We start from the raw sequence: 19,222 nt of genomic DNA, 5'->3' as shown, positions 1-19,222 counted from the left end.
AGGCACAGTATATAATGTAACTCCTAGCAAAACACAAGAGGACCTGACACACAGATGTACATGCATACCAGGGCATTTTGCTTTATGTGTATGTCCAGTAGATGCCAGATAATAAATGGAGCTTAGTGTAGTCTCTTAATAGGATGTAAAAAACTCAAACACATGTTAGTGTTAGTCATGTGTGTGTCATCAGCTGTGACAACAGACATTTTATCATAATTGATGGTACCTACATCACTGTCCTCACCTCAAAAACAAATAAAGAGGGATGCACAAACTCCTATGAAAAAAAAGGCAGCCTTCAGAATATAGCATCTCTCCAAATTTGTATTATTTGTTGTTAGACACAGGAAATAACATGAGAACTTTGCATCAACCACTCCAGCCCCAGTTGTGACTGAGGACCCACTGTAACAAACTGGATTCACTTCTAATGTCTTCAAATCTATAAAAATAAAAAAAATAAACAAGCAAGCCTTCAACCACACAAGTGCTTTTACATTTTCTTTAAAAAAAAAAAAAAAGTCATGAGGCTTAGTGAACATTTTCCAGCATCTTCATTTTTGGCATCATACTAGGGAATCAACCACATAAAAAGGATTTCACGAATTAAAAATTGAAGTCGGGTCGCTCAAATTTCAGCATGTTGCTGCTTCTATGTGTCGAATGTATGATCTGTTCTCAGGGTGAATTCACAAATTGGGAAACATGTGTAGCCCAAAAAAAACAAAACATGGCTGGACTGTAAAGAAAAAAAAAAATGGATGAGTGACCCGAGTGATGCCGATGATAGAAAATCTCAGAGTGTCAGTGAGAAGAGCAAATGAATTTGCCTTTTGGCGTACAGCTCCAGGAAGAAATCCTCACAGCTGGAAAATAGATTGGGAGATATCCGCCGGTGGTCTGACAGCTTCAGTGACGGCTCTGAACTGAAAGAAAGGAAACAAATAAATATTTTAGAGAGCAGATTACTCCATATTAGAAACAGCTGTAAGCAGTCAGGATGTGAATGACGTCCGCCGGTGCGCGCCAGGCTTCATTTCCTGCAAGCACAGAACAATGTCAGTTTTCCTTTATGTGGACCTACAACAACAAAGCACCTTTAATGATGCTTAAACAAGCACTGGGCTACTGAACATACATTTTTTTTGTTTTGGAAAACAACATTTCCTGGGCTGTAACGTTGGCGTGCAGCACTGGAAATCGCTTAGTTTGATGTAGCTCCAGTTTTCTGGCTGAGGCTACTTATAATTAGCATAACTTCAATGTCATCAGTGTGTAAATCCTGGAAACAACATTTGAAAGACTTGTTTTGATGCCCCCCCTCCAACATTTTAAGCTTCTTTTTTTTTTCTTTTTTTTTAAAAAAGACCCTTTCCAAATCGATCCTCTCAACAATGTTTCCAGGCTTTACATCTTGATGACAGCAGACTGTAGTTTCTGGCTTTTTTGGGGAGGGGGACGTTATTCATGCCTTCAAATATCAATTAGCTCATTAGCATTTAGATAGCACATACGAATTCGTAAAATGAAAGAGAACATGGACCCGTTGGCCCGGTTTTTAATGGTGATTTGTAAAGGTGTGTCCCAAAAGAATGTCAGGAAGACTTTCTCCACTAGGTAGATTATATTTTAAAGATCAGACACAAGAAAGGGTCAATATATCAGGATAAATCAGGCTGGAGGCATAAGGCTGTCAGCATCTTAGTGCTAGTAACAGAATTGGACAGTAAGAACATGAAGGCAGCAAATAACCACCTAATAAGAGGGGGTGCTTAGGACCCCACCCCCACACACAAGCACACACACACACTCTCTCCTGTCGTTTGAACAAACTAAATAAATCAGCTCTTTCACTTCAGGTACAGCCAAGCTTACTCTCAAATCCATCAAGTTAAATATCCCATTACTGCAGTCCACCGGTTGCTGGTTTTGGCTGAGGGGCTGAACAAATAAATACTTGCTGAACTTAAACATTACCTGCTTCCCATGTGGCAGTCGAGGCAACAATCATTAGCAAATCTTACCAGACTCGTGTAGCTTTGGTCCAGCACTGTCCTCCTGCTTCTGGTCAGCTACACCTTACCCAGAGAGCAGGAAGACAAACCCAGCACAATGTATTCTTTCACACATTTGGCTTTTTTAAGGACTGCATGAAAGATGCTAAAAACCTGCACCTGTAGCTTTAGGGTAAAAGCACCAATGAATCATTTGAACTTAGCACACAAGAAAGCAAAGTATTTTGACAGGCTAACAACAACTTCTTCTTCTTCTTCTTCTTCTTTTCCTGTGGCACATTCAGATTACTACTACTCATCCACACCTCTTACCCCTGGTTTGCATTATATTTTTTACAGACTGTTTTAAGAGTTTCGTGCTGTCTACCATTGCTTGTCTAAATTGGACTTCCTGTTCTGATATTACAGAGAAACCTGAGGCTGTGGCAAACAATTTGCTGACTGTGCAGAGGGCGTGGCCTTAAAGGGACACTGATGGAAAAAAAAAATCAAAACCTCCAAATGCTCCATTTATCATCATGTTAATTCTTAACCTCAACAACTTAAAGTAATATAAAGATATAAAAATATCCAAGCAAAAATAAACTGCATGCAAAGTCCCCTGCCTGACACAAGTGTTACAGTGAAGGATAATCAATATCAAGAGATTATGAACCCAATATTCATGCAGCTATGATTACGCCAGGTATTATAGTATTTAATGACCTTTGGCTGAAAACTAGCAAATATGGTTTCTCGGGGGACTCTTTATTGTAAAACAATATAGCTTTAATTGAGAGAAAGTGCAAACGGAGCCATCTATATTTAAGGGCCCCAAAAAAGGAGCAGCTGTGTAATATCTGCACCCCTCAGAGGGAAGGCGGGTCAATGCGGGGTCCATTAACCTAATCCATCTCTGAAATGTGGAGCAATAAGGTCCCACATCAACTGGACAGTAAAGAAGGAAACCTCTGGGTCGCTAATTGAGGCGCTGACTCCTTACAGCAGGGGGCGCCCCTTTCTGTTGCAAAGCGTCACTGTGGGCTGTAGCTAGTCATTGAAATTCATTCATTAAGGAGTGCATTCAGCCCAGTGTGCTGCATCTGCTACACCTGCAGCACCCAAACAGGGGTTGTTTTAAACTTCAGATGAGTTTGTGAAGAGAGATCAGTTTGAATTTTCAGTTCTTATTGATTGTCTGTATTGTACGTCTCACAGTGTGACCTGTGGTGCATGTGTATTTCAAGGGCCTATACTGTGATAGGTATAATAAATGAATGTGGGCTATAAATGTTGTCATTGGCTAAAATTTTACCGGTTCTGGACTTTTGTGATTTTACATGAACCTTATGCTTTATATCACTTCCTGTTTGCCACGCTGTCAAACTCAGTGCTGACATCATCCCTCTAGTCCAATCACCCTCTTGCCCACCTTCTTTGAGCCAATCAGCCTCCACTCTGCGTATGTTAAATTTCAGTGCTCTTACGTCATTCTCCTTTCCAGACTGTGATTTCTTTTTTTTTTTTTTTTTTTTTTTTTTTTTTAATATTTTTGGATGGACAGAAACATTAATAAATAAATATACAACTGCAATAATCATACTGTCAGTTCTCTGTCCGTTTCTAAACAAACAAACAAACTAAGACAAGCAAACAAACAAGACTGTGATTTCTTAAGCTCCAGCCGAGCCTCCATCTTCATCTTCACCACCAACCACCAGCATCTAGACTTCTGGGTGTCCTGTCCTAATGCCTAGTGCTGGATTCTGCTCTGCTATGATGGGTCATCTGAGTCTAATTGCCAAATAACTGAATTTTGAATTCTATCAATGAATCATGTTTAATTCTTCCAAAGAATCTCTCCTTATTAAACTGTAGTACAGCGCTTGTGAAATGTAGTATTTTCCCCCAGCCTCATGTAATTTACCACCCTCTGTCAGATACTTAATAATACCAAACCCCCATTCAATGGTTAAGGGGATAAAAAGTGCACGATTGTTATTTATATTTGAAACTTACTCAGCTCAAATATTCCCACTTCAGCCTCCTTCCCATTTGAATCCACTGACTAATCCACTGGTCCACCTCCAAAGGTGAGGGATCTTGACATCCCAGCACACTTACTGGCAACCTGCAAGGATGAGCATTTTTTTCACAGACAGGCATTTTTGTCTCTCCAATAGATCCTTCCAAAAGCACTAAGATGTCAATAGTGGTTCCTTTGAGACATTAACGGTCCCTTTGCTGGAGCTGCTTCTGTGACAATGGTCCCAGTGTTGCATGGAGGTGATTATTAATGCTCCCTGCTGGGAGTGGACAAAAAGGTGTCGAGACGAGCTTCCTGAAAGGCTGTAAAGGAGGGTAATAAGCAAAACTGCCATAAAAGATTTGAATGCGACTTTTCTTCCTTGAGCTCAGAGATTGCTATGATCAGAAAGAAGTGCAGATGCCAAGCGCTAAATGAACTGGAATGTCAGGAATATTATTGCAGAGGATTCCTTTGGGAGCGAAACCACAGCTTAATTATTTCTTTGAATATGTTAGAGGAGTTCTTTAGTGCATAAAGAAGCTTTAAATTCTGCACCATGCTCGGTATTACAAACAACAAAGATTCCCTATATGTGATTTCCAGCTTTTAGAGAGAATTCACAAAGGTCAAGTTAAAAAGACAGGTTTTCAGATACATAATACAAGTTTTTTTTTATGAAAAGCTTTAAAGTAGATTCTAGATAAATGGAGTAATGCATCTCCAAAAATAGTATCACTAACAAGAGGACTTCAGAGCTCAGATGCACGCACAACCACAGAATAATACAGCAATACAATTTGTGAATGAAGAAATGTGGTGTGAAACCAAACCTGCAGATAAAAGAAGAATGAAACATATACACAGGTAACAGACAAGAGCTCTGATATCATATCAGGAATACTAGCACTTTTCTACTCTACCTCAGCACTCACTCATGCCACATTCACACAAGCACTTTTTTCTACAACACTGCTTCAAACATTTACAACCCCAAGTTGCTCTGTGATGAAGTCACTGGAGAGCAACTTGGGGTTTAGTATTTTGCCCAAGGATACTTAGACTTGCATCCTGGATACTGGAGCAGCTAAGGGTCGAATGACCAACCTTCTGATTAGCGAAAGGCTATTAGTTGATCTATAACCTGAGCTACAGCCACCCCAAGAGGGAAGAGACTGTCATGCAAAGGACTACGAGCGCTGAGGACTCTAATAACTCTGTGGAGCATTGTGCCACCTATAGGTTTAATACAGTTTAGATGGGAAAAGATCACAAAATAGGTGGAAACCTCAAGCTGAAACATGGTTTGGACTTTCCAGACGTCAAACCAACTGCAGCTGCAAGCTTTTTAATAACCTTTAAAACTGGCAGCAACTGTGTTACCTCCATCACGTGGATAAAACAAAACTGATAGAAACCGTTAACAACTTTTGGTGACCATGAAAGGGGGTTACATTGTTTAGCCAGCTTGGGTAAAGTGCACTTTTTTTCTGAGCAGAAAAACCCAAGATTTATGCTTTGGTGTAAGCCGCTTGTTTACGATGGTTTGGTGCATTGCTTTGAAGATCTTCAAACAAGCTTTTGAATCTATTTAAATACCTTCAAGTGGGAGCAACCTTTCCAAAAAAGAAAAAAACTATCTGTGTCAAGAGAGGTCAAGCTTCAACAAGCTGCCTTGGATCATCAAGGTACATACAGCATATCTTGATAAACAAAATATAAATATATTTAACAAAAGCAACACTGAGAATGGTGTATGTAATGGAAAAGCTTCAGTAGACACATTTAGGCATTGTCTTCTTTGATATAGCCTTGATCATCCGTGGCTACAGAAATGTCTCATTTAATGTAACCTGATATTTTTATGTTAGAAGTGACAGCAGATGGAAAAAAAAGAAATACAGCATTTTTACATCCTCAAGATCACTTAATGTCACTCCCTTATGTGATGCTAATATCTTTCTGTCATGTAACCTGCTTTATACCAGATGAAAAAAGATACAAATAAATAAAAGCCCTGGGGGCTCTGAGATCACTCCCACTTCTTGTGTATTTCCCCGTGGTATTGAGCTTGATGCTTGTGCATGATGTCACTGATTGTAGACCATCTAATGTGGGGCCTGCTGGGAAGCTGGTGCTCCCACTGTGACTGTTAGGGATGTGTAATGTAAGAATGGGTGATGTCATTGTGAGAGCACAGGGAGCAGAGTGGTAGAGTGACATAGTGGTGCATGAAGCAGCAAGATAAACAGACATGGGATATGGGGGAAAAACAGATGTATTGAATATGCATTATTTGATGCATCTTATTGTGTTACTGTGGTTTTATGCCAAAATATTAAATGAAGATGTGCTTGCATGCTCCTAATGAGATGACAGAAGGTGTTCTGGGGGATCTGGAGCAGGGCATCACTGAGCTCCAGGATAGTCTGAGGTACAACCTGGCAGCGTTGAAAACATAATGTCCCAGAGCTGTTCTCTTGGATTTAGGTCAGGCCAGCATGGGGGTCAATCAATGATATCAATTCCTTCATTCTCCAGGAACTGCCTGCATACTCTGACCACATGACTCTGAGCATTGTTGTGCACCAGGAGGAACCCAGGACCCACTGCACCAGCTTAACGTCTGACATGGCTCCAAGGATTTCACTCTAATGCCTGATGGCAGTCAGGGTGCCAATGCCTAGCTGGTAGTAGTCTGTGCATCCCTTCACCCCTCCAGACCCCTTCACATCTGTCAGATATGCTCAGGGTGCTCTCATCTGTGAAAAGCACAGGGCATCAGCGGTAGACCTGTCAGTTCTGGTATTCTAAGGCAAATGCCATTTGGGCTCCCAGCTGCCGGGCAGTGATTGCAGGGCCCACTAGAGGACATCGGGCCCTCAGGCCACCCTCATGAAATCTGTTTCTGATTGTTTAGTCAGGGACATTCACACAGTGACCTCACAGTGTTCATCCTGCTCGTCCTTACACGAAGGAGCAGATACCGGTCCTGCTGATGAGTTAAGGACCATCGAGAGAGAGGTCACAGTGAGCATCTACAGCCATCTGTATAACACGGTGGAGGCTCTGTCGTGATTTGGGGCTGCATTTCAGCCAGTGGTGAACTACTTAAAGCAATCACAGCAATCCTGCCTACGAGATTTCAGGCTGTGTACAAACTCCATTTTTGTCTTATGTTTTGTGTTTCTATGTTTGCACATGTGTCAATAATAAATCTCTGCAGCTGTTTTTCATTGTCGAAGCAAAATATAAAGAAACGATGGTTGGCTGAAGACTTTCACAGTACTCGATGTCAAAGTAGGGAACACGGGTTCACCTTTTTACCCCTATAATAGATGTCCTTGTGAAATATTCATGGTCCCCTGTCAAATCTTTTGACTGAACACCAATAATATCTTAAGGCACTCTGTGATGGACAGATGAATAAAAACGAATCAGCTGAGAGCAGCTGCAAAGACTACTTCTTTTTGTCATTCTTTCTTTTTCTTTTTTTGCAAAAATCATGACAAATCTATGCATGTAGTCAAATGAATTATTCTGATGGAAGAAACCGAAACTTTATTGGATTTCATTTTTTCGCTACCTGTCAGACAAACCAAATCAACCGCAGTCACTTTATCTAAAAAAGAAAGAGAGAAAGAAAGAAAAAGAAAGAAGGGGGGCGGACTTTTATTGAAAAGCTGCTCTAGCACGATGAAAAAAAAACAACCCTTAAAGGAACAAAAACCAAATAAAACCTGAAAACAATTTCTTTCATCTCAATCCTCAGGGAAATACTGCTTGCAGTAGAACAGAGCGAGGATTCGGATCTTTGAGAAAATAGGGCATGAAATCTCAATTAGACATGTCAAGATCCTGGGAAATTTCAATGCTTTTCTTCTTCTTCTTCTTCTTTTTTTTTTACATGCACTCGTCTCTCTGAGACACTGAGGAGTGCTTGACCACCCGGTGCCTCATTCTCTGCCTGAAATAGCCTGGTCTAAACAGCCTGATTGGAGAGTGGGACGGGCAGCGTGGGCCTTTTGGGGGGCTGTGGAGGAGGGAGGTGAGCAGGTGCAGGGGAGACAACGATCGATTTGGTTGTCCACAGATAAAATAAGAAATCAAGGGGGTTTTATGTGGCACCGCTACCCTGGCAAGCCTTCACAGAGTCCAGGAGATTAAAAAGTGAATTTCCCAGAAAACAAACACAGGGCATCATTAAACAGCGACTCTGGACTGCTCACACTTTTCCCGTTAAGTGCAATTTGAGCTTTAAATCCACATGTCGGAGAAGAAAAAGGAGTTTCTGAGCTCTTGTCTGATTGAATGCCAATTGTGTGTGCCTTCAGCTTCGGCCTTTGCACGAGGCAGACACTGACTTCGGTGAAAATAAGCCCTTTGAGGAGCTCTCTGTGTCCCCAGGAATTATTTAGCTTTCTATAGTGCGTGCTCATTATAATACCGGTGGAACAGTAAAGCTTTAGCACATTGTTGCCTTAATTGATGACACTGGCTTGTGTTGCTTCATCGAGAGCATCATAGCGCACTCACACTGAAGACACAGGGGTCGGTGGAAAGCTAATTATGAGCAAATATATTTCAGATCAGTGCATTTCTTTAAGCTCTTTAAACAATTCTTGGTCAACACTCTAATGAATAGCACAGTCCCTTAAAAGGCTATTTGCTTGCAGCTGCCAACCTGGCTAACAAAAACCCAGGTCAATTTACAATCTGCGTTTTTAAAACTCGTGTTTGTTTGTCACATACTGCACAGCCAGCGCTTGTATCATTTTACCCACCAATCAATTACAATAAGAAGAAAAATCAATCTAGGAAAATGAGGGACACATCGGAGCACAGAGGGTGTTTCACTTTGACTTTATTAGGGCTTAGAAGCATGAAAACCCCCATTGTAGTGCAGGCACACGCATGATTAGTCGTGGGTGTTGTTTGCCAAAATCTATTTTAACCTTCGCGTGCTATTGTTGTGGTGTTTTGGCCGTTGCCATGTGAAAGCCTTGGACTGCAGCTTCAAAATGTCAGCTTTTCACAAACAAACAAATACAAAAAAGGTCTGTTTTTAATACTGCAAATGCAATAAATGAGTCCAAGTATTTCTGAAAGAACCCAGAGGTGGAGAATAAATACAGTTTCTCAAATAATGCACTTAGACAGAATTACGGGATGTTTCTAGTTTCCTTACACGTTTCAGTGTGTTCACCAAATGTGTACTTTTTCACTTTGTTTCAGATGGCGTGCGTCGCTAAATACAGCTGCTTCAAATATATACATGCAAAAGATATCATGCGTTTATATCATACAGTAATTGACATTTGAGATTCAGTGATTAGTCAGTGAGTAATCAATTCATTGATTTGCAAGCAAAAACTGTGGGCTGTTACGTGGCTCCAGTTTTTCAAATGCAGGCAGCCTACTAGTCCTGGTATTGTATTGCAGTAAACTGAATAGCCTAAAAGTACAAATATGATAATCCTGTGCTAGTAACAGAGGCTTTTCTATAGTTCCTCGAGGGAAAACAGTGTTTGGAGGCTGCGGCACAACCAAAATTATTGCATCTTCGAGCAATGAGCTTGCGATCTTGTTACCTTTGAAATAGCTGCTTCAAAGACAGGGACCAGATCTCTTGCCACTCAGTCAGTCTGTCTTCAAAGTGACTTTGGTGTATCAAGAAGGAAATAAAATGGGAATGACATGGAGCTGGTCTACTACTGAACAGGATCAAGCTGTTTGTGATAAATTGGCAAAAGTCAGAATTCTGTTGCCATCTGCATAAAAACAAGTTAATTTATATAATTAAAGAAACATTCGCATTAACTACTTACATCCAGAGTCAAGCCAGAAACGCCACAAAGAAATTTAGAAATCCCTCCACAAATAGTGACATAGTCAGTAATTTAATTGCAAAATGACAGATGATGAGCAACCTTGCTTGTTTCTCTGGAATACCACTACTTGGTAACCAGTTGAGTCAAATCCCCTGTTGCATTGCAATCAGTGCAGAGTGCCTCAGACTGATTGCAATATGGCGGCAATTTGTCCTGGTTGTAAGTTTGGTGGCAATTATTTGTAAACCTTGGACAGTCTGACTGAGAATGACTGCAGTTGCCAGATACCATGATTGTTTGGAGACACGTTGTCTCCCACGGTGACCATTGTAATTGCCTTGCGATCATAAGTTGTTGCATACTCCACCTCTAGGTAGCTAGTTGGTCACTCCCCTTACTTGGAATCAATTGATGAATGAGGAAAAAGATTCATTGTAATCACTTGGCAAGCACTGATTATAGCAATGAGGTTGTCATCGTATTTTAAATCTACTATGACTGAGACATTAGTTGGTGGTGGCCGATGGCGAGCAGCTCGTCTGCTAATCTGGAGGTTGGTGGTTTGATCCCTGGGTGCTCCAGCCCGTACGCCAAATATGCTCGAACAACATACTCAGCCCAAGTTGCTCTCTGATGCATCCATCACAGTGTGACTGTCGGTGAATACTAGACAGAGAGCATGTAAGCATGGAAAAAAATAGTGCTTTTATGAATGGGTGAATGAGACATGCTGTATAAAAGGCTTTGAGTGCTCAGGTTGAGTAGAAAGGTGCTCTACAAGAACTGGTGTATATAGTTACTTTTCCATTGTGTCGCTACTAGCTGAGCAAAATCAGACAATAATAAATGTCTTGCACTCTATCAAAAAATACAAAACAGGTCAACAATAAATTGCATGAGTAAGAATAATTATAGTGAAAAGAGCACCATCCAATATCAAGAGGCGATACTTTTTTTAAAGTAACGGATATGGAAACTTTAAAAATGGTTGAATATTATGTTTTACACACAAAACGTACAATTTTCACTAATGCTCAATGTGTCCCTCAACAGACGCACTGTACACGTCCACACCACAGTATAACCACACTTTTGAAAGCACTGCTGTCCTTATGCTACGTACCTGGAACCAAACTCACGAATCCGTATTTTCTAACGGTACGCATTCCGACCGAGCAGCTGCAGAATGAAGCACTTTGAATTCATCTGATTCTTTTTGTTACATTGTATGCTGCATAGTGTAACAGTCACTAAGCATGAGTACTCATTTTAAATACATTGCCAACAATTTCCATATCTGGCCTTTTACCCATGTAAAATTTCCTTTTAATATTACCTTTAATGCAACATTAACATTGCAGTGTTGCTACTTTTATTTAACTAATAAGTCACATGACAGAAGCAGGATCGTGTCAATAGTACACTACACTAAAACTACACTATGCTAAAAAGCACAACTTAACAATAAACTTACAGTTACTCCTGATATGTGTGTTTTAGATGAAGAATTTTACTTTTAGTTCTTACTTCCAAAAGGCCTCAAGGTTTTTCTGACCTTCTATATCAAAAGTGCATAATAACTTTAATTTATTATGCATTAACCAAATCAAGCCTCCACCACGACTTTGTTGGGCTGAGCATGAAGAACCAACATTTTTCTCATCTCAATGTAAGGATTTCATTAGGCTGGAAGGAGCGAGGAATAAATGTTATACATTTAGACCAAACAAACAAGTGATGGGATGATTAATTATTCAGCCAGGGCAGTTTACTGAGATAATGGCTTCTCCACCCTAATGAATTTAACTAAAGAGAAACACGTTGGTTCTTATTTTGGTTCACCATTTGAGGTATGATTCAGCTCAGCAGTGTCACCTTAGTGCATCACGGCTGTTAATTGCTTCCACCCAAAGAAATATTTGTACAAATTAGACAGCCCCGGCTTTTTCGGGAAGATGAATTGAGCGTGTATCGCATTCATTATTGCAAAGGGATTTACTGGGATGTGATTGGAAACGCATTCATAGAGGACAAAGAGGACTTGCTTTCTTTTCTAGTGCTGCTTTGGTCAAAGATCTCATGAAGCGTGGACTATTTATTTATATTCATTCATTCACGATCACGATAGAAGAGTAGGGTAGAAAGAGGAGACTGCGAAAGATATTAAACTCAAAGAAAAACCTTTTCTCACTCAATTCATATTTGTCCAGTTTAGTTGTATTTATTTTAATAGAAAACAACGAAAACTAACTTTATCCCAGTAACATGGCATTGACATAGTCTCTCTCTTGATATCGCTCTCTCACACACACATAAACACACATCTATAATCATAGACATTAATCAATAATATCATATCATCCTCCCAACTTTTGGCAACAACTACAGTTTGAGGTTCGGGCACATTTATGTAAGCTTGTTCTATAAACTCACATCATGATCTTCTACTAGGCTAGCATAAGCCCAGCACAGGTTCAGTCTTGCTACATCATCTTGTAATGTCTGTAAGCGTGGACCAACAAGAGAAAAGCCCATTTACCCCTCACAAACTGACTGGATGGGGTCACTGTGCGAAACAAGCACAGTCATTTACACTGCCAAAGTCCTGGAGGTTTACTCATCCTGCTTTCTGTCCTCTTTTGAGCACCATTTACTTAATTTCCTTTTTTTGTGCTTTGGCTCGCTTAGCATAATTTATAATATAGCACAGTGGTATTCCACTGCGCTATATTATAAATTATGAACTAATTGGTGCTAAGTTTGGATCAACGGGTTTGCAAGCATCTATCAGAAATGATTAATAGCAAGGTCAGAATGTACAACTAATATTTTGCGTTAATGTTTTGCACGCCTATTGATATTTAATCAATGGATGTGCAAAATGATAGGAAATACAGTACTTGCAGCCAGAATTTGATTTATAAGAAAAATGTGTACTGCATAAAGAGAGTTAGGCTTTGGTTCACAATCATGACTTAAACATATACTATAGAGCAGCGGTCCCCAACCCCGGGCCTCGGACCGGTACTGGTCCATGAGTCGTTTGGTACCGGTCCGCGAGAATGGAGGCTCAGGTGTGAAATGTATGGTTTTCAGGGTTTTTATCGGTTTTCAGCGTTATTTTGTTATCGTTTTTATCGTTAACTCGGTTTTCCTGAGTCTTTTCAGGTGTGTTATGAATAAATCTTCTTTTTTTCGGTACCGGTACTAGTTTTATTTTGTTGCATTTATCCGCGACACCTTTAAGGCCGGTCCGTGAAAATATTGTCGGGCACAAATCGGTCCGTGGCGCAAAAAAGGTTGGCGACCGCTGCTATAGGGGAAATATCTGTACAGTGAGAGAGAGGTGTGTTTGAAGGCATGTCCACAGGGACCCTCCTATATTTTGGGCCCTGGGGCACTACCAAGGCTGTCCTGTGGAAAGTTCAGCCTTTGGCCTCGACTTCATACAAAGTTGGCAGAAATGGAACAGATTTAAAATGGGTTGGGGAAAAAAGTCAAACAGTTTTGCACTGGTTGAATTTATGGTTGTGTAGGTGACGGGCAGGAGGATAAATACAGAGCACTAGTAGATGATTTTGTGTAGTGGTCTAGGAGGAATGATCTGTTTCTAAATGCTACATTACCTGTGTCTATCCTCAGATCAACCACAGGCTGAACTGGAAGACAAACACTGATGCTGTATAGAAAAGCAGAATGATGGAGATATTTTGTCAGTTGTGGCGAGTACAGTGACTTTGCTGTGATCTGCTGGGGGAGCATCATCAGAGCTGATGACACCAACACACTGAATAAAGTGATCAGGAAGGCTGGATCTGTGATTGGCTGATGGTCATCAAACTGTTATTCATCGTGGACCACCTGACCACCCTGAGCACCAGTTACTGAACAGGCAGTAGATCACCTTCCCTATCAGGCTGCCATACCACATGCTTTTACCCTATATAGAATAATTTATCTGATTGGAGAGAGATCTGCCTGATATTTGTTTTATTAGTATTTAATCATCATTTTAACTGTTTTAACAAAAGATCTCCCTAAACATGGGATAAATAAAGTATTCCTCATCTCATTACCTCATCATTTCATCCAGCCAGGAGCTGATGGTAACGCATGCATCAGCTGAGGAAGTCACTTGGATGAGTCATGAAACATTTCTCACACTGAAAAAGTGAACTGAATCAACTTTCTGGGATTTCCTTACCTGGATTATTGAGAATGCATCACGACACACATCAACCTTTGCAATATTTCACTAAAACTAATGTGACGCTACAGGAAAAATCAGAGGAATGGGCTAAGGTGAGTCCTCTAAAACATTCATATCTATTTATTCACTATGTCGGGAACAGGGATCGAGAGCTTTGGCGTGGAGGAGGTTCTAAATAAAAAGGCAAGCAATCACCAGAGCTGTTACGATTAATTCCAGCGGGACACTGAGCATCTGCGCAATATTTCATATATCCATTTGTTTCATTTATTTCTTAAGATATTTCAGTCAAAACTAAAATGACAGACTTCCTGACGGATGCAGCCTTCCCAGGAGCTTAGCTGCTAGTGTATGCAAATATGTCATATCCAAGCTTGTCCGCTGAGGCAGGATGTGGAAGAAGAGGACAAAAATCCATTTCGATTACAGTCTCAAAATGGAACAGCCAGGCAAGTGGATAATCTCAACCAGCCCTCTGCAGGGCTGCAGACACTGATCATATGGGCCTGCGTGTGATTACAGGGAGCTCAATTAACGTAGGCGCGGGGGACAGTTCAATCACAGAGACAAACATTTCCCCAACATAGCTTACGTGACCTGCAACCAATGGTGCATCTTAGCTCCACTGATTGAGTTCAACAGGTTTGGGAAGGCGGGCCTTGCAGAAGAAAAGGAGAAGACAGCTTTGTTGTCACTGCAGAATTACAGTCAAGCGCTGAAGTAATAAAACTGAGAGAATCGAGATATTTCTTACAGGTTTAAAGCACGTAGCCATCTTCAGTCAGCTGAAAACCCAAATCCGAGGCCTCCAAATACAGGTTTTCCCTCTGATTTTACACTTGAGGTCTCATACAGTCTCATGTATGCTCTCATATCTATCCCCCGTTCTCATGCAATGTTAAATACACCTGCTCTTGTAGCGAAAAGAGGATGAATGCTCTGCGGAGACCGGCATCGAAAATCCATTTGATGCAACACTTTCTATGCAGATCATACACAGAGGTCTCGTGAATGACTCCCTCTCCTAGCGCTACAATCAGGCGTTTTACACCGTCTGCGTCTCATTTAAAACGGAACCGTAATTGAATCGGAGATCACGCGTTCCCTGATACGGTTGCACGTTCCCCCTGACGCAGGGCATATCAGAGGCATCCTACGTTTCAAAGTGGCTTTCATGTGTTTTCATGAGAATACCGCGCTAATATGGTGCGCTTAGGCAGATCACAATGGGCGTAATCCTGCGTTTAGAAGACTACCTCACAGCGGCGCGCAAAGTGATAAAGAGCCCCGTGTCCGCGACGAACCGAACGCTCGAGTCGCTCTGATTTGTTGTGACTGAGGCTGAGATTGTTAAAAAAAAATGTGACAACCAGAAAAAGACAATTGTTTTCGTCTTTGCCTGAGCTACTGTACACTGTGCATCGCTCGTGGGCAACAGGAGACAGCATAAGCTGAAGTTGGAAAGGGGACAGACTGGAGTCTTGAAATAGAAATTTTGCACAGACTAGAGAGCATCTTGATTAAAAAAAAAACAAGAAAAACAACAACAAACAAACAGGAAGAGTTCCTCGACGTCTAAAAGGTACATTTATCTTTCAGCGCCTCGCTAATCTCTTAACTTGAAGTGACAATTTTATTTATTGCCGCGTTTGATTCTCCTTCTCAATCGGTAACCTCTTTAGCGCAATCACTTGCTGCCCAATTAAGTGGATGTTAGTTCACGCCGCTCGTGTTTTAGGCCGTGTCTCACAAAATGCAATTTAGAGCAGCCCGGCATGCCGCTTGTGCTTCATTCAGCTTCTGCCCTCCTGGGAAGACAAGACAGGCATTTTTGAGCAAATCAAAATCAATAGCTATCTAAAGAAGAGGGGGGGTGGGTGGTGGTAGTGGTGGTGGTGGTGGGGGGCAATCTCACGACATTAATCTTCTGGATCCACCAGTGATTCTCACTGCAATTAATCAATGCTTTAAACTGGAAAAAATTTGGCAATTAATCTTTAATTCTCTAATGGAGAATACACACTGAGGCGAAAAAGCAACTAACAGTGAAGCTAAGTTACGCCGGCTCAGAGCTTATTCAATACAAGTCTAATGAGGTCTATTATGAGTCAGATGTGGTCTTTTTGAAGCAGCTGAGTGTGCAGGAAGAGGAGCCTGTGAAGTGGAGGGTGCAAGTTATTATGCTCAACATTTTCCAATTGTGAGGGAAGATGACTTCAATGAGAATAGCTCATCTGGTCCCCATGGAGATTATCTTCCCTTTAAAAAAAAAAAAACCCAACCAAGCTTAAAGAGCATCACATGACCAGTGGCATTTGACGAACTTTCAATGAACTTCATTACAGTCTTTTTTTTAAAAAAAGTTTATATATCTGTATAAATATGATTGTTTTTTCTTATTTGCTGCTTCTTTCGCTTGTTTAGGTCAACGAGTGATCTATTTCTTTGGCCACAGGACGCCCACAGAGGTCCAGCCACACAGGATCAGACACGCCGTTCACTCTGCATTTGTGCGAGCTTTTTTAAACAGGTGAATCCAGCGTGGCACCTACTCAGCGCCAGCCTGAACAACAACGCTACAGAGGAGAACTCAGTCAAGCCTGTCGCATTGACCTACTTGACAGTGGTGAGCCAAACAGTGAGAGCTTGAGAAGTCAGTGTCTGTCTCTTTCCCCTCTCGCTGTCTCCTCTTCCTCGCTTCCTCCCCTTGGCCGTTTTTGCATCGCGCGAATCGCAGCGTGCACTGAAGCAACAGGAAGAAGGCAGAATAAAGAGGCTGGCGAACACAAAGGACAAAGTGGCATTTTAATTTAACTGGAAATCAAATCTCACGAGCCTAATTAAATATCACAGCTCTCGTTTTGTTCATTTAGGAGTCAAATTAGACAATATCACTGACTACGAGGAAAAGAAAGCAAAGTTAACCACTGAAAAAAACCTCTTTACTGTTAAAACGATAATGATATGCATGTGATTATAAAGACTAGAAAGTTTAACACAGTTTTTGGCGTCACACTTTAAATAAAAAAGATAATCTGACTTGACCTGAGATAGACCAACATTAATAGGGGAAGCATCCAGTCTTTGCTGTCACTCAATATATGGCTGCCATGGTAACTGCTGGTAAGGCTAAAAGCCCCATTAAATACGAGTTCAGCTGAAAATGTGAAGGAATAAAGTTAAAGTTTTGCCTCTCTTTTTGTTTTTTGTTTTTCAGGCGGCCTATACCTGGATATCTTGAAGAACAAATGAACACGCGTGACACAGTTTGCAGAGCGATTTCTCGATCTCTGGGATGTGTGAGCGAAAAAGTGTCGAGGCAGTGGGTGTTAAATCCTACAGATTGTTTGCGTTTCATGCTACTTTGGGAACTCTCACTGCAGTGGTGACATTTATGAATTTCACACGAGCCAGATCCAACAGATAAATTTTACATAACACCGATTTTTTTTCCTTTTCCTTTTGTTTTGCAGCTAATCTGCAACTTTTCTTCCCTCTAATCTGTTTTCAACACTCTAATTAAAACAAATTTGTTATTTCTGTTTGGTATCGCAGGTAAAAGAACAGTGGGATCATTTGTTTTGTTTTTTATAAACGCAGTGAGAAGTTCAAAAACTGTATCTGTTTGGTTTTGGCTTTATGAAGAAAAATATCATTCTCACAATTTTCACATGCCATACCCATTCTCTTGTTAAAAGCAGCTTGTATTTATATTTATTTGTTTGTGGTGATAGATGCAGTAAAGCATCCTGAAGAAGTGCCAGGTTTAACACCAAGGCAAGAATATGGCAATCCATGCTATAGCAGTATATACCATTGTTCTGCAAGACAGCAGAAACACATAACCAGAATGCCTTTGATCGTCCTTCCTGATAAAAGCTATTTTTTATTTTCTTGTTGTTCATGTCCTAAAATTTCTGCTCAAGGGCAGCAGTTCAAACGGAAATCTTTCAGGTAAATGTTTGTTTAGCCTAGCTTAGCATGAATTCTGCAGGCTGAAACTGTTAGCTTGTGGTAAATAAAAGGTCGCTCTCAATTCATATACATAAAATGAGAGACAATAATTCATTCTCTCCTGCTTGAATTACATTAAGGTTTAAAATCATTAAAATGCCAAAAACAGGGCTGCTTTCACTTGTGAGCTTAGCTTTTTCAGCTTTTGATTACTAATCCTAACCAAGCTAGCTAGGCAGCAGTAGTGGTAGCTATTTGCTTAGCTACTTTCATCTAAATACAGTTCCAAAAAACAAGACGATAATGGCCAGAAAGGACATCAAGATATAACTATGAACATAAGGGATTCATGTACACTAGGAAGACAACACCCCCCCCCCCCAAAACAAACAAACAAACAAACAAACAAACAAACAAACAAACAAACAAACAAGAAAACACCACAAACCAAACTAGGAAGCAATCTCAACTATGAAAGTAGCTTGAAAGCTGGAAAGAAAAAGAAAATTACGCAGTTGGGGGTGTTATATATTGTTTAAATCTTTGAAGACTGATCTGCTTATTGACAACAAATATTGCATATTAATCCCTGGCAGTACTAGCAGACTCCTGTAAAGACAAGCAAACTAACAAATGTTTAGCTATTTCCCTCTTTCTTTTACTAAGCATAGCTTTAGCGCTGTACATAATACACAGATATTCAATCAAAAATAACACTATGACCACTGAGACTGCATAACCACACATGGGTCAGGGTGACCACCACCATCACCACCTCTACTGCTGAAAGTACCAATAATAACCTGCTGAATCACATTTTCCAGGATGCGCTATGGGAAGAAGCCAAGCTGGTGGAGGCAGTGTGATGATTTGGGCAATGTTCTGCTGGGAAACATTTACCTCTGCCATCCATGTGGATGTTACTTTGACATGTAACACCAACCTAAAGTTGCAGACCATGTACACGCTTTCATGGAAACAGCGCTCCCCGATGGTGTGGCCTCTTTCAGCAGGATAATGCCACAAAGCAGGGTTCAGGAACGGTTTGAGTTGTTGACTTGGCCTCTGAATTCATCAGATGTCAATCCAATCGAGGACCAACAACTCCAATCCATGGAGGCTATGGAGTCCATAACTCCATCAGTCAGGGCTTATGTGGTAGCAAAAGGGGGAAAGACACAATATTAGGTGGTCATAATGCTAT

General features: G+C 40.8%; 1 long non-coding RNA gene across 1 annotated transcript; it reads left to right on the top strand.

Annotated features, from left to right (window-relative positions):
• Positions 1-14,888: 14,888 nt before the first annotated feature.
• Positions 14,889-17,953, top strand: LOC113018662 (uncharacterized). Its single transcript, XR_003271838.1, has 3 exons — positions 14,889-15,646; positions 16,489-16,690; positions 17,282-17,953. It is a non-coding gene; the product is annotated as an uncharacterized LOC113018662 (long non-coding RNA).
• The last annotated feature ends 1,269 nt before the right edge of the window (positions 17,954-19,222 follow it).

Source organism: Astatotilapia calliptera, chromosome 3, assembly GCF_900246225.1.
Source record: "Astatotilapia calliptera chromosome 3, fAstCal1.2, whole genome shotgun sequence".
Classification (NCBI taxonomy): Eukaryota; Metazoa; Chordata; class Actinopteri; order Cichliformes; family Cichlidae; genus Astatotilapia; species Astatotilapia calliptera.
This window is presented reverse-complemented; position numbering and strand designations above follow the sequence as displayed.